This window comes from Mastomys coucha, chromosome X, assembly GCF_008632895.1.
Source record: "Mastomys coucha isolate ucsf_1 chromosome X, UCSF_Mcou_1, whole genome shotgun sequence".
NCBI lineage: Eukaryota > Metazoa > Chordata > Mammalia > Rodentia > Muridae > Mastomys > Mastomys coucha.
The window spans coordinates 131530055-131547566 of record NC_045030.1 but is presented as its reverse complement, the minus strand read 5'-3'; the positions used below and the strand labels follow the sequence as shown (position 1 = coordinate 131547566).

At 35.7% G+C, this 17512-nt stretch overlaps 1 protein-coding gene across 2 annotated transcripts in view; it reads right to left on the bottom strand.

Moving 5' to 3' along the window:
• The window catches only part of Il1rapl2 (interleukin 1 receptor accessory protein like 2), a 1196863-nt gene that overhangs the window by 477221 nt on the left and 702130 nt on the right, over nucleotides 1-17512 (bottom strand). The gene's annotated exons all lie outside the window — the stretch shown is intronic.

Below are 17512 nucleotides of genomic sequence, written 5' to 3'. Positions count from 1 at the left end.
CTGTTAAATCCATCTGTTTCATAACTTCTGTTAGTCTCACTGTGTCCTTGTTTAATTTCTGTTTCCATTGCAGAGAGTGGTATATTGAAATCTCCCACTACTATTGTGTGCTGTGTAATGTGTGCTTTGAGCTTTAGTAAAGTTTCTTTTATGAATGTAGATGCCCTTGCATTTGGAGCATAGAGGTTCAGAATTGAGAGTTCATCTTGGTAGATCATAACTTTGATGTTAGCTAAAGAGCAACTAGTGCTGTTGGGCCTGCTCTTAATCTGTTTGGTATTTCTTCTAGAAATAACAATGACTTTGCCAGGCAATTGAACACACTGACATCTAATGAATGTAAGAGAATTTATACTGTACAATATTTGGAATGCTATTAATAGTGACCTTCCAAAAAACTGGTCTATGCCCAGAATCTCCTTCTAAACTTTACTTGGAAAATGAGAAGACTTTCCCTTGGTTACCACTGGAATGAATCTCCTAGATCTCCAGTCATAGGGAATAAAAGTGATCAAGGCATCTAACTTCTGTGTCCTGCAATCTGTCACTAACCAGGTTTTGAAGCATGCATATACCACACAGGCAACACTCACTTAATGATTAGTATGGCAGAGACACAAAGGCAAGTCTATTACTGGTAGATAGAAAAGACTTTGTTGACAGACTTTGCCTTGAGTATTTAGAAGTTCTTTAGAATGCCAGGAAGTTCAGAACAATTCTATTCTACTTACTTTCATATATATAGTATATATGTTGGAATATATACACATATATATGTACCTATATACATATATACATACATGTGTATATATACACAGATATGCATATGTATGTCTTTACTGAGTTTCATTCTGCCCATACTTTCAATGTACTCATTACTAATGCTTCTTAATATGGGTGTCTATAAACTTTTTGAATATAGACAAACTATATTCTTTTTAAAATCTAATACATGCTTAAATAACAGAATTTCATTTAGTAAATGGATCAATAAATATAGTAAACTCTAACAAATATTATACTTACATATATTATCTCTATTACCCTTTTTATATATAGACACCCTGTGCCAAAACAAAATTGAGCACCTTGCTATTTGATAGAAAGTGCTTAAATTATTTATGTAGGAAATAAGGACTTTAGAGAAGATATAAATTAATGGGCAGTTGATATTTGATATTAAGGGAACATTTTTCTTTCAAACAGAAGAATGAAACCAGGGTACTTAGACTTTTCAAGTTATAATTACATTATGAAGATACAATAACTATGAGAGTGCAATACCAGTTTAAGATTATACATGTCAATAAAACACATGCATACATTGCCCATGGAGGCCAGAAGAGGGCACAGAATCCTCTGGAACTAGAGTTAGAAAAGATTGTGAGCTGCCATGTGGTGCTGGGAATCAAACCTAGGCCTAGTGCCATTTCTGTAGCCCCTATACTTACTATTTGTGCTTATTAAGTATTATGTAATTTTTGAGACATGTATGCATAGTTTAATGTTTAAATGATGATGATGGCAATCTATGTAAAACATATATGATTGATGGCATTACTTTTCAAGTCCCTGTCTTCTAGCTATCAATATATATACAATCATTTTATTAATATATTAATATATAATATATTAATATATGTAATGTATTAATATTATATATTGAATATATAATATTAATATATATACAATCATTTTCATCTATACTTACCATATTATAAAAATTCTATGGCAAGAATCTTTGTTCCTGTCTCACTGTAGTTAGTACCAATTACTTTACATTTCTTCTGTATAATTCAATCTATTTTCCCAGGATTCTAGTAAACATCATTAAATACATGGTATGCACTCACTGATAAGTTGATATTAGCTCATAAGCTCGGTATACCCAAGATACAATTAACAGACCACATGAAGCTCAAGAAGAAGGAAGTCTAAAGTGTGTATACTTTGGTCCTTCTTAGAAGGACCAAATACCCATGGGAGGAGATACAGAGACAAATTATGGAGCAGAGACTGAAGGAAAGGCCATCCAGAGACTTTAGCACCTGGGGATCCATCCCACATACAGTTATCAAACCCAGACACTATTGTGGATGCCAACAAGTGCTTGCTGACAGGAGCCTGATACAGTTGTCTCCTGAGAGGCTCTGACAATGCCTGACAAATACAGAGGTGGAAGATCTCAGCCAACCATTGGACTGAGCACAGGGTCCCCTATATGCTCAGAGATGTGCTCAATGTCCCCAAAGCTAGAGAAAGGACCCAAGGAGCTGAAGGGTTTGCAGCCCCATAGGAAGAACAACAATATGAACCAACCAGTACCCTCAGAGCTCCCAGGGACTAAATTACCACCAAAGAATTCACATGGGAGGAGAGGCCATTGGTCCTGTGAAGGTTTGATGCCACAGTGCAGGAGAATTCGAGGGCAGGGAGGCAGGAGTGGGTGGGTGGGTGGGGGAACACCCTTATAGAAGCAGTGGTTAGGGGGAATGGAATAGAGGATTTCCTGGGGGGAAAATCAGGAAAGGGGATAACATTTGAAATGTAAATAAAGAAAATATCTAATAAAAATTATAAACGAAAAAAAAGTTTGAAACAGGCTCTCACTATATAGCTCAGTCTAGCTGGAATTTGTTATCATCTTGCCATTACCAACCAAATGCTAGGATTTCAGGTGTACAGCAGAGATGCATAGGTATTTTCAACTTTTATGATATCAGCAAAAGTGTAAAGCAATTTCTAATGTCAAAATCAACTGATGATAAATGCTAGTGAGAGTGTGGAGAATATGGAACCCCTGCACATCATTGATATGAATATAAAATGGTAAAAGGTATTTTGGAAAATGATCTGACAGCTTCTTAAGATGTTCAACAGAGATTTACCATATGAAACAATATATTGACAACTGTGCATATATTCAAAAGCAATGAAATGAAAATATGTTTCCATAAAATTGTATATCGATATTTATAGCAATATTATTTATGATAAGCAAAAAGGGAAAATGCAAAAGTTCATCAAATATTGAATGCAAAAATGATATATATAAAAATCTATATCTGGCAATAACAATAAAGTACTAATATATGTTACATAATATTGAGATATTATGCCAAAGTAAATTTCAGAAAAAATAAAGCATATTTTCATCTTCCCCAGGTGAAACAACACTACTAGTTATAAAATATCAAATGATCATCCATGTAAGCACACATTATATAGTAATATTATACAGACTGTACTTAGGAATATATATGTATATAAATATATACACACACACATATATATGTGTGTGTGTATATGTATATATGTGTGTGTGTATACATATATACATATATATATGTATATATATATAAAACAATTAAAAAGGAATCCATGAATTTGAAAGATATTAAGGAAAGATATATGGGATCAAAAATGTTTATACACATATACACACATATATATATACATATACATATATGTATATATATATATATATATATATACACATATATATACACACACACATATAGTTTCCACTACTTGCATGTTTGGAGCCTCAATTTTTTTATCTGCAATCAAGAAAAGAGCAGAAAATAAACAAAATTTGCTTCTAAATAGAAAGTATAATCAAAAAAAGATTTCTCTAGGTATGTTGGTAGAAAAGATGAGACATGAATGTATATAGGTATGCTAAATAATAAAAGAACCATTGAAAAAGAGGAGGTGGAAAGATTGCAAGAGCCAGATGATCAGGAATTTTCCTGGGAATATCAGAAACTACACCAGTGAAGTTTCACCAACTTGCCAGCCTAAACATAAGCGGGACAAGATTGACACTAATAGACATATTAACCCTACACAAAGACCTAGAAGCAACTAAGAAATGCTGAAAGACAGAGAAATGGTCTGCCTCAGAGAAGAATACACCACCTGGTTACACAATACCAGTACCTAGTAGGCAACCCTGAAAACATATATCAAAATAACAATATGTAGACTGAGCAGGTTGTATTTACATGTTTAGGAATATGCATATATATGTATGCATATGTGTGTGATAGTTACTTTTCTATTGCTCTGAAGAGAAACTATGACACCATAGAAGAAAAGTTTATAGGAGGCTTACTTAGTTTCAGAGGGTGAGTCCATGACCATTAAGGCATGGAGCATAGGAGCAGGCAAGCTGGAATAGCACTGCAGTAGTAGCTGAGAGATTATATCTTTATTCATAACCACACAGTAGTGTGAGAGCCAACTGGAATGGCATAGGTTTTGAAACCTCCAAGCCTATTCCAGTGGCATACCTTCTCCAACAAGACCACACCTCCTGTTTAGTCTTAAAAACTTCCAACAGCCGGACAGGGGTGGCACACACCTTTAATCCTAGTACTACTTGGGAGGCAGAGGCAGGCGGATTTCTGAGTTCGAGGCCAGCCTGGTCTACAGAGTGAGTTCCAGGACAGCCAGGGCTACACAGAGAAACCCTGTCTCAGAAAACCGAAGGAAAAAGAAAACAAAAAAACAACAACAACTTCCAATAACTGGGGGCCAAACATTCAAATATGTGAGCCTATGGGGGCTATTCTCATTTAAATCATCACAATATGTAACAACAATTAAAGAAAAGAAGCAATGGACTTGAAAAATAATGATTAAAAGTGTTTGAGGGAGGAAGGGGATAATAAGGCAATTATATTTTAATCTCAACAAATAATAAATATAAATGTATCCTAAGAGAGATATAAAAAGAATGTATGGACAATCAATTGAGGAATGATTCATGATTTACATGAATGTCAAGAAAAGGTCAGTAGGGATACTAACTTTTGAACTAAGGCATCAAAGATAGACATTTGCATTTTAGTCCGTCAGGATGGTTTAATGGAATAAAGTCAGAAAAAGCAAGCAATGTATGGACCATAACAAAGGAACCCAGGCCTACCTGAAACTGATAAAAGTTCAAAGGAACCCTGAACTTTTCTCACTTATCACATTTTGGCTTGTTTTTACCCTTTCCTAAAACTGTACTCTACTTACTGCACATGTCATTTTCTCTGTTTTATTCTGACTCAACACCTTGTGCAGCCTACTTCCTATTCTCGTGAGATGCTACATATGATTATTATCTGATGTGACCACTTTCCTTATAATTTTCATGTGGCATCATCCTAATTTCACATGGTTTTATGATATTTAGGCATGATTGTGTGATACACTCTAAATTGTAAGTGTAAGACACATAATTATGTCATACTCTTTATTTTCATTACTATCTACATCATTTTCTCAAATTCTTGCTGAATTCATGTGAGTTCACTGAATATTTATCAGGGCTTGTTTTCTGTCCAGTATAGAAGTAGACAGAATAGAACATAGAACTTTATTTCTGGCCTGGAATTTGCTTACAGACTAGCCAGAAAGTCCCAATACAGAAATGAAATAATTTTCATGACACTAGAAAACTGAATACAATGCATACTTCCCTGGTGATTATCTTCCCCTAGTTAATATCAAAGAGTGTCAATAAAATATATTTAACTTAGCCATTTGTTCCCAATGGCAAAACATTATAGATATCCAGGAAGAGAGTAGTGGAACACAGGGAAAAAAGATGAAGAGACTAGTAGATAAATTATTTCCTACATGGAAAATTGTAAAGTATGGAAATTAACAAATGTGTATAGAAATACCAAGTACTTATTGGCTTAATTATCACAAGTAAATGACTTTAAATCAAACAATATACTTCTTGGTTTATCTCAGTAAATACCACATTATAATTACCCAGTCCCCTGAAGATACTTGGGATAAATTCTTTCATAAATAAATATCTCATTCTAGGTATCACTATTTGCCAATGACTATCGCCTTCACCATTTGTTCTTAATAGTATTTGGATTCTGAACCTCCATTGCTGAATGCCAATTGTCTTACAAACACAAAAATTGAACAGTCAGCATTTTTCCATGAAAATTTAAAAGCCTTTTAGGCATATCTCTAAAAGTATATGCATGAATATTGTGGAAAGCAGAATTCCAAGATAGTTTCCAGGAATCTCAACCCCAGTATGGGCACCTCTGTTATTAATCTAATTAAACACTGTGATTAGGTTTTATTCCAAAGTAGAACTAAAGACTTGAAAACTGGAACTGAATTTTCTAATCAAATGGTGTCAAGTTAACAAAAACGAGATTATATTGGATTGTTCCGAGCTAATAAGATGGAAACTTAAATGAGAGTAGAAGTCTGAGAGATTCTAAGCAGCTCTGCTATGTTCCTGTTGTCCTGAAAGGGGACATCCATGTTTAGAAGAGAAAAATACTCCTTAGTAGGGCATGAGGGAGTCACTAGAGTCACTAGGAGATAAAAATTGACTAGAGGTAATATTTAGCAAGAAGAAGAGACTACTTTCTTTTACTCATAAAAGAGCCAATTTCCCGGGCAGTGATGGCACATGCCTTTAATCCCAGCATTTGGGAGGCAGAGGCAGGTGGATTTCTGAGTTCCAGGCCAGCCTGGTCTACAGAGAGAGTTCCAGGACAGCCAGGGCTACACAGAGAAACCCTGTCTTGAAAATCCAAAAAATAAAAAAATTAAAAAAAAAGCCAATTCTTACAACAATCTAAATGAACTTGAGAGCAGACCCTGAGCTTCAGGTGGGAACATAGTGAAGCCAATAATATCATTTCAGCCTTCTGATACCCTGATCAAAGAAAACATGTAGTGCATGGATAATGCTGTCACAGAGGTCATAATTTATGAAATGAAAATCCAAATGTCAGTTGTAGGATAGCTCCCTCTGGGTTTTTGTTAGGGAAGGCTCACAGGAAATCCCCCTCCCCCCCACAAACAATACAAGCTCCTTCCATCCTTGTTAGTTAACTTACAGAATTAAATATTAGATTTTATTACTGAAGATATCATATATTTTGGTTGCAAGATATAGAGAACTTAATCCAAAAGTGATCTGGAAGCCTCCTTTCTTATGGATACCATTCAGAGTGCTAGAATGTACCATGTAAGTTACTGGTAGAGAAAAGTCATCAATGGTCTTACCCAACTGTTACAAATAAAGCTATAATACAAACCTTTCAGATAAAATATTCTCACTTATATAACATTGGTATGACGGCTGTGTGGGTAACTAATAGCTTTCTGATTATATTTGAAGCTTATTTCACAGGATAAATTCATTCCTGGTACTGTAAACCTAGTCAAAAGCCCATGGATGGTGTCATAGTTATTGTTTTATTGCTATGACGTGACACCATAGCCAATGCAAATTTAAAGGAAAGCATTTAATTGTGGGGGTTGCTTACAGTTTCAGAGTGTTAGTTCATGATTATCATGGTGAGGAGTTTAGTGGTATTATAGCAGTTGCTAAGAACTGAAAAGATCAGCAAGAGAGAGAGAGAGAGAGAGAGAGAGAGAGAGAGAGAGAGAGAGAGAGAGAGAGAGAGAGAGAAACTGGGTCAGATTGGGCTTTTGAAACATTAAAGTTCACCCCCAATCATCAACTTCCTACAACAAGCCCTTGGCTAGTCCAACAAGGCACATGCCCATTAATCTTTCTCAAACAGTTCCAATAATGAGAGACCAAAAATTCAAATACATGAGCCTATGGGAGACTTTCTTATTAAAACCACCACAGCAGGGTTTGCTAACTAGATTCATTGTCAACCTGCCTCCCTGGTATCTATGTTTATACCCATAGACAAGTGCTGCTCAGAACCTTGGTCAGAGGAACTTCTTTTTGCGTATGTAGCACTTTATATAGAGACTCATAATGAGTTGAGGATCAGGGAATAATTGACTTCAAGTTCTCAGCCTAAATTAATATCATACTCTCCCACCAAAGTTCAAGGACTATTGATGAGAGATCAGAAAGAATGTTATAGTTAGAGAACAGGGAGGATCCATTGAAGTGTTACCTCCTGGACATGGATAGTATGGCCACTATACTTATGAACTCACCTGAGCTGTGGTTACCTTTGTAAGGCATGCATAACAGCAAACCTGTTATTCTTTATCAGGCGAGGAGGGGGTGCTCATTAGATCCCAACCTTCACTGGAGGACTATGGGCAGTTGATTTTTGTGGTAGGGAGAGAGATTCGTATTCTTGAACGTCTACTAAACTGCCTTTTGTTCAGGTAAATAACCCTCACACACATGATCGTGCAGTCAAACCTAGGGGCAGCACCCTTTCAGAGGTGAAGATCATGGTGGAGGCAACATTTGGGATGTAAATAAATAAAATAATTTTTTAAAAATATATGATGAAAATGGAAGGAGGTGTGTTGGGAAGACAAGGTCTTTAATTGGAGGGGAAGGGAGCAAGATAAGCTTATGGAGTTAGTATGATCAAAGTATATTATGTATGTATACATATATGCTTCAAATTGTGAATTAATAGATAATATTTAAAGGAGAGCAGACAATTCTCACACTTCTGATTAACAGAAACTGTACAATAATAATTACCTGCCTTAAAAAGCCATTGGATTTGCAGTAATGTACTATGTAGCAATAGAAGAGAAATACAAATATAACTTAAGAAGCTGTGACTTAACAATATATGTCCCTAGGCAATATTCTATAGCAGGTGTGTCTTTCAAAGTTCATGATTTCAAATGATACTAGAACTCTCAGTAAAGCTTTGATTATTCTTCAGTTTTAATCTATATTGAGGAAGGAAATTATTTAAAAATCACACAGGCAGAACAGGCTTAATAAACTCAGAGGATTTATTTGTACTCAAATTGATATTAATTAAGCATGTGTAGTTGTCCTTAGGCAGCAATTTTTATTCTTTTCCCCTATTCCGTTTTGGGAAATGGTCACTAAGAGCTTGAAATTTATTGTAGCTTTCAAGTCAGAAACATTTATTGACTCAGCAATTGTATATATTTGACATCTCTTGTAGCAACCATAATTTGTGCATAAAATGTATGCTAAAAATCTCAATAGAGGGGAAGTGCTTGCTGATGGGAGCCTGATATGGCTGTCTCCTGAAAGGCTCTGCCAGAGCCTGACAAATGCAGAGGCAGATGCTCATAGCCAACCATTGGACTGAGTGCGGGTCCCACAATGGAAGAGTTGGAGAAGGGACTGAAGGAGCTGAGGGAGTTTGGAGCCCCATGAAGTGAGCAACAGTGACAATAGGCCAGACACCCCCACCCGAGCTCCAGGAGACTGGACCATCAACCAAAGTGTACACATGGAGGGACCCATGTCTGGTTCTGGTAGCATATGTGGCAGAGGATAGCCTTGTTGGATATCAGTGAGAGGAGAGACCCTTGGGACTGAGGGTGTTCAATGCCCCAGTGTAGGAGGATGCCAAGGCAGGAAGACAGGAGTGGGTGGGTGAAAGGAAGCACCCTCATAGTGGCAGGAGGAGGGATGGGATAGGGGGTTTCCAAAGGGGAGACCTGGAAAGAGAACATTTGAAATATAAATAAATAAAATATCCAATAAAAAAGAAAGAAAAAATCTCAATAGAAATATCAATATCGGGCTGGTGAGATGGCTCAATGGGTAAGAGCACTGACTGCTCTTCCAAAGGTCCCAAGATCAAATCCCAGCAACCACATGGTAGCTCACAACCACTCCTAATGAGATTTGACGCTTTCTTCTGGCATGTCTGAAGACAGCTACAGTGTACTTATGTATAATAATGAATAAATCTTAAACAAAAGAAAATTCAATATCTTCAAATCTTATGGTTATATCAATTTTTCTCTTCGTTCCTTACGCTTCCATAAGAACATCTTGCTCTAGCAACTCACTCTCATGGATCACTTGCAGATATGAGTTGTTAATCCAATCCGTTAATTTGTCAAACAAGTATTTATAGAATGACCTACCACATGCAAGAAGCAGTCAATTCTCTGTGGAATACAGCCAGTTTTACAAGTATGTAGTGTTTGTATTTGCACAGGGTTCTGAATGTAGAATGACCCTGTACTTTATTTAATGCTCTATTTTTGCTGTCTTGAAATCCCTTGTCAGCTTTGAACAAGGGATTTACATTTCCATTTTGCACTGGGGCCCTGCAAATTGTGTAGCTGGCCCTGCTCAGGAAATATAATGTAAGTGAAAAAAAACTGGACTAAAAATCTAATAGTGTCTCAAAAAGATATAGGAGGATAAAGTGAGAAAGAGAATTAGGATTATATATAATCACATTGCATTATATATATGTATGAAAATTTGAAAACTAAAGAATGTTCTTTTAAAAGACAATGGTATATCTACATGCTAGTCTTGGTTTTGTCACAAATGGACTCTATGGTCATTGTCACGCCTATGTCCTGTCTCTGAGCCTCAACTATCTCTATAAACTAAGAGGACATGGTACAAAAACTGCTAATGAGAATCATTGAGGATTAATGCTATGAATATAAAGTACAAATTCTCTCAGAGGAAACTGTTATCATTCCTATGAGCTTATCTCTATCCCAGTACTCTCAATACTTCCTTATACTCCAATCCTGATGTTCCATTCCTAACTCACACCCATAGTAGAGGTCATACTTAAAGCAATATAGAAAGAAATAGCACATGAGCTAGACTGTTAGGAATGAGCAGTAATTCCAATGCATGGAGAGATGGAAAAGTTCCCAGATGGTTATGTGTAAAGCCAACAATAGAGCACAAGTGTGAGTCTGGATCCACGAGACTGGGTTCAAATTGAGTCAAGCACCAACTGCATTGAATAAGGATGTCTAGTTCTTTTCTGGGTCTGTATGAAGTTCACAAACACTGTTCTACTCACACATTCAAATACTCTTACTCATAAATACACATACCCTTAAGCTTACTCTCAGAGAAAGCTCTTCAGAAGATGTTTCTCACATGCATTTTGCAGGCGTGTTGTGGGGAGATCAGGGTAAACAGTCTCTATGGAGGAGATTGTCAAACTCTTCTACCTTCCTGTACTTTATTATAAATATGCACTCGCCAAGCAGAGGGGCATCTCATCTCCTTGTTATCCTCAACCAAACTTAATGAAACAACTACCAACTTTCAATGAGAAGCACAGCTGTGAATGGATTGAATCCATTGTCCTATTATGATATTTACTTTGTAGGACTTAAGACTTATTTGATGTCTGTAACTCCTGCTCCAGAGAATGCCATGCCCTCTCTTTTGGCCTCTGTAGACACAACACTCAATTGAATAAACCCATACTCAGACAGAGAGAAAGACACAAGGCTCTCTTGTAGCCAAGGGCTTATAAAATATTACCTCTTGAAATAACTTCAAAAATATTTATAAAACCATAAAACCGAGGGTAATGTCTCAGCTCACTTTTAAGTTTTATTTCCACCTGTATCACAACTGCTTAATCCAATCCCCCAATATCTATCATTCAAAACTAATGCTTCCCTATGTCTTCTAGCTCAAGATACTGTTAGTAAACTGTGACTGGGCTGCTAAACCCTTCGTTTCTCCTCAAATACTAGATGTTTGCTATATCTGACTTGCCACTTATATAACCAAACTTTACCGTTATATGGATATACGTATATGCATATATATGTATATGCCCCCACACTTCGGTTATACTTTCATTTTTGAGACTATGCCATTCTGTTAGTCAGTGGAAAGACTTTTCTACCTTCCTGAAGTTCTTTCCTATAACAGCCTATTATTAAATTTTCCTGTTAAGGATTCTCTGAATGTATCAAAATTAGAGTCTCTGTCCTTATGAGTATGGGAGTGAGCATGGAGTTATTTCTGTTACACATGCCCATCACTTATCATATAAAGACTTTACTGGCATATTTTGGATTGTTGTAAGTTGTGTGTGGCGAAATAAAATCACCAAATACTACACAGTATCAGTTATGTTTGATTTGACTGATGCATAAATATTATAAAATAGAGTGAGGAATAAAAATCAGTATCAAGACAGGGAGCATAATAAGCACTGTTTTTCAATCTCCCATATTAATGGAATTTTTCAGAATCTTGCTTCTTTCAAGAATGCATTCTTATCGCCATGAGTGAAAATTGCTATATCAATGCCAATAATTCCAAAGTGATGATGTTCCCACCCTTGAGCTCCGTTTCCTAGAACCACTGCCTAATACTTCATTCCACAGGAAATTTGGATGCCTGGCTTTGAAAATGCAGGCACAGACATTTAAGACATTGAGAGTTTTATACTAGCTTGGATCATTTTATGCAATTCAACAAGGTATTCATTCTGTGCTTGACCTAACTTTGGCACTGGAGAGAGGTAAGCTTACTGATTCTTACCCTGTCACTGACAGCAGAATAAAGTGCAGGTCAACCTGGAGTCTTTGTCAGGTTCAAACGTAAACATCAGCCAACAAAGGAAGGACAGCTCGTGGAAAAGCTCCTCTGCTGAGCTGTGGGAAAGTTGGTACAGCAGCACAAGAGCTAAGCTCCACAAAGTCCTTATTAAGTGTGACAGCAACAGCTGGAGCTACTAGAAGTGGCAAGAGAAATGAAAGAAACAAAGGCCAGTTAGGAAAAGGAGGATATGAACAACCTTGTTCTATGTCCTAAATAATGAATCTCTGGGTTGCTGATATGCATGAAAATCCTAGCAGCCTCAATGTATTGGGGTTTTGTATTGCACTGTGGACAATAGCTCTATTTCCTCTTGTTTGCCTTAACACATCTTGTTACATTTTCCCTTACAAACATAAAATAGAATTGCATTTTGGAAACTAAATGCACCCTATGTTCAGCTTGATGGATAACAATGGTCTTTCTATGATAAGAAGAAATTTGCTTGCTCAATAAAAACTTTGAAAGTAGATATAAATCCTGAAAGTTAACGTGGAAGGCCTTCTATGTGCTTAGCTTCCCATGCTCCAGCATGCTCTCTGTGTTTAATCTCTTCTTGAGTCTATTTGAATTAACACATTTTCCAGCCTCCAACCTAAAATGAAATTTCCTATAGTATTCTCTGAGTGCTGGTTAAAGTTCCATGCCTCCCTATAAGCTTTCTTTGAACGTACAAACCCAACTATTGCTTTCCTTCCATTTATTTTTATAACACTAATAGCATCACATAACCAGGTCCCTTCTTTCCCATAGTTTAGCATTGTCCTCCACCACAACCCTCTTGAAGATTAGAGGCATATTCCTCATAGTGCCTTAAGAGTACTCAGTACACAGTAAATTCTAGGGATGAAAAGTGTGGTCTTTCAATCCTGAACTTAATACTGCCTGTATGACTAGAGGCAAAGCCATATTATTTTACTATCCTTTCGCTTCTTCATTTTTGAAATGAGAGAAAAAAAAAGTATCATACCTACATAACTGGGCCATAGCCTCTTGTTTTAGTTATAAGATACAAATTATGTTTTTGTTTTTCTTTTCAAGATCTTGGCCTATCATAGTAAGATTGGGTATTAACAACTGTGCACATATGAAAGTATTTTTGCTAATCACAGGAGGTATTGCTACACTTAAGCTTGATAATTCAACAAGGAAAGACAGAAGAGCTAGAAAGATAATTTCACATGATCCACATTATCCCTTTCACAAGCCTGAGAAATACAAAGTATCATGAAAACAGAGATGTGTTCCACATGAACAAGAAAGAAGTGAGTACACAATGTCAACTCGAATCCTAACACTAGCCCCAGTGCACTGAACCACAATCTTGGATCACTTTCCTTTCTTTATATCCATTCCTGTCTCAAGGCCAAATTGACTCTGAAGGCTTCTGGCTCCTATGGATTTGGGATTCAATTCTGGTACTATGAGTACAGATCCTAGGTCAATCTCTCTAAAAATACTAGCAGCAAGAAGTCTCCAAAAGACAAATAAATGACCAATAGTACATGAAGAATCATTAAATATCACCAATCTTTAATAAACTATCAATTTAAACCCCAATGATATATCATTTTATAGCTGTCAGAAAGGTGAACGTCAAATATTTGAAAGACAAAAGTATTGATTCAGAATGTAAGGGAAAGAAAAGTCTTGCACACTGTTGGTTAGAATATAAGCTAGTATGGTAATTATAGGAAAGAGTATGGATAATCCTCAAAAATGTGTAAATGGAGCTACCACATGGATTATCACTTCAACTTCTCTGCTTTTGTCCAAAGGAAATGAAATGAAAGTATCAAAAAATATATGTACACAATGTTAGTTGTAGTACTGTTTACAACAGCTAAGATATGGAATCTATTGAGCTGTATAGCTACATGAACAGTGTGGAATGTTATGCTGTACAAAAGGTTGAAATCCTCTCACTTAAAACACCATAAGTAAAAATGGAGGACTTCATGGTAAATGAAATAAGCAAATAATATTTTCATTTGCATGTAGAAACTAAAAAAGTTGTATGGGAGCTAGAGAGTGAGGAAACAAAAAAACAAATGGTAGAAGGCTTCAGATATGTGGGAAATATAAGTTCTCATGGTGGAAAGAATAGCTTTACTGTATATACAAAGCAGAAGACAGTTCTTAATTGTATTAGGTAATGACTCTGTTGACTAGCTTGCGATGATAATTTGGCAAGTTTTGATTGACAAAATATTACATTTTACATTGGTTGTAAACTTTATTTTTTAACACGCATATCCACTTTCTGTTGATAATAATCCAATACTACAGAGTGTTTGAATGGGAGAAACATGTACTTATTTTGTCTCATTGTTCTGTTCCAAAGCAAGGGGCCACTTCTGGTGATGACAGTCTTGTTGTCAGTATTACAGGTTGATTCAATGTAACATAACAAGACATGTAGATTATATACCTACATATGTTTACATTTTTTGTGTTCTCATCCTCTCAAAATGCCAGAGTTCAATCATGCAGACCCTGTCCTAATAAATTTAACTCATCATAATAGCCCCCATAGCATCACCTCTAAACACTACATGTAGATTGTTTCTACACCATAGTGTTTCACAAATAGGATGAATGTTTACCACATATATTTTAAGGGAAAAAGCCAAACCATATGTAAAATATAATAGTCTATGCTGCTATACCTCATGTAGATGATGTTACCTTATACACCCTATATTTTTATGTGATAAATATTTTCCTTATTTCCATTTTATATTTTGCTTATTTATTTATTGGTTGTTTGAGAGTTTCAGACATGCATATATTGGATTTAGATAAAATCTCTACCACTTTTCTTCACCCCAATTTTTCCACTATCCTCCTTTGCTATTTTCTGTCAGTTTGACACAAGTTAGACTAATCTGAGAAGAGGGAACATCAGTTGAGAAATTGCTCCCAACAAATTGATATGTGGACATGCCTGTGGCAGGGTCATATTCTTAATTAATGATTGACACAAAGAGCTCAGTCCACTGTGAGCAGTGCTACCATTCTGCATGTGGTCCTGAGTCATATAAAAAACATAGCTGAGCATACCATGAGGAGAGTAAAGCAGTAAACACCATCCTTCCATGGCCTCTGCTTCATCTCCTTCATTTTGGATTCCCCTTCCCCAGATCCATACCAGCATCAATTGTCCTTTATTTTCTTTGTAAGTTGACTTTGGATCTTAGTTATTCTGACTGGGGTATGGTGGAATTTCAAAGTAGTTTTAATTTGCATTTTCTGGATGACTAAGAATGTTGAACATTAAAGAAAAAAATTACTCAGTCATTCATATTGTGTCCTTTGAGAACTCTATAGTTAGTTCCATACTCAGTTTTGTTTTACTTTTGTCAACTTGTGAGCTTATTGAAATTATTCACAGGTATAGATATAAAGAGTTACTTACAGGTTTATGGGTAGCTAAAAGTCTCCTTATGTTTAAAAAGAACATTACAATCAGATGATGATGCACAAAGATTGCCATACTCAGTTTTTAATCACAATTTTTTAGTGCTTAATTTTTTGTTTTCTTTATACATTCTAGATAGAAATCTTATGTTCTATATTTAGATGATAAATACTTTTCCTTACTCTGTTGACTTCTTCACATGAGTTATGCTCTTTTTCTGTACAGAAGTTATTAGCAACTTAGTTACTGGGAAAGGAAAGGTCAGTTTCCTCTGAAAGTAAAATCCCTGATAAGTCAACCACATTCCAAGAATATCTGGGCAGCATACTTTGGCCTACATGAGAGAAGAAAAGGATACAAAGTTGGGTGGGAAGGGAAGGAATAGATCTGATAGATCTGAAAAGACTTGGCAGAGGATGAACCTGAGCAAAACTGACTGTACAACATTTTCAAAGAACTAATGACAAATAAAAATATAATTAAAGGCGAGAAAAATCTATTGGGTTGTTCTTCATCATATACCCTCCATTTTAAAAATAAAAAAAAATTTATCCCTAGAAACAAAAACAACAGCAACAGTTGCCTATAACTTTTAACTGGCTAACAGTGTGTTAATGATACAAAAATAAACATCTTAATCAGATTGGTAGTATAATGGATCCTTCGGGTCATATACTATTTATCTCTTGAGATTAATCTCTTATGAGGACAACACATTCTCAACTACAGATTCCAAAGTAAAACCCCTTTTAAAATAAATCTCTACAAACATTCTTTGGTCACTCTGAAATCTTAGGATATATGAGTAAAAATTATAGTGCTTTGGGTTAAAGTAAATAAGAAATTATTGGGAATTTTAAGAGAAAATAGGTCAGAAACTCAGTTCAAATAAGTAGAAATCCAGTTCAAATGGATAATCACAATCAGTACCATTTCATACTTGCGATCCTCATCAAAACACCAATTTGAAATATTAATGACTATACTTTATAGAAGAATTCAACGCTGCTGATTAGACCACTAATAAATATTTATGTTCTGCTGTACGGGGTTATTTCTTATTCTTACAGACCCAACAAAGAGTTATTTGGAAATAGTCAAAGTTCATGTTTCCAGATTCTGTTTCAAAGTGATTTTGAACAAACAGCCTAGGTCTACCTTCAAAAATTAGTATGAGATAGAATGATAAGTGAAAATCAGATAGCAGGGTCAAATTACTGGTGTAAAGTCACTAAGCTAATTACTACCGAGTCTAGAGGAGAGCCACTAATGATTGCTAATCTAGCTATTTCAAGTTTCATTTTCATGTTTGCCTGGGGGGGGGAAGACTTTGCTTTGAATCACAGGTTAAAATTAAATGTGCACATCCATGGCCCCCCACCTTAGTGATTCTAGTGTGTTTAATACCAGGAGGCTCATGGGACACTTAACAGAAAAGGGTCAGTTTCTACATCAGTCTGGAAGGCAAAATTGGGCTTAGTCTTGCATTTGAATGGTCCCTCTAGTCTATTCTTCTTGTGTCTCTCTTTAACCTTGCCTCCAAATAACAAGCTCAAATATTTGCATGTGATTAATCTGATCCTGCTTCTTCTGATTGCCTTCCTTCCTTCACTGTTTCTTGATTTTTGTCTTACTAGCGTCTTATTTTAAAGGATAGACTCTGTATTGTGTGATATCCAATATAATTTCACTTTAAGGTTAAAAAGCCTACATATTTAAATATTAAAATTTCCTAACTTTTCCCAGCCTAGATTGTTGAGTTGTTTTTTTTTTTTTTT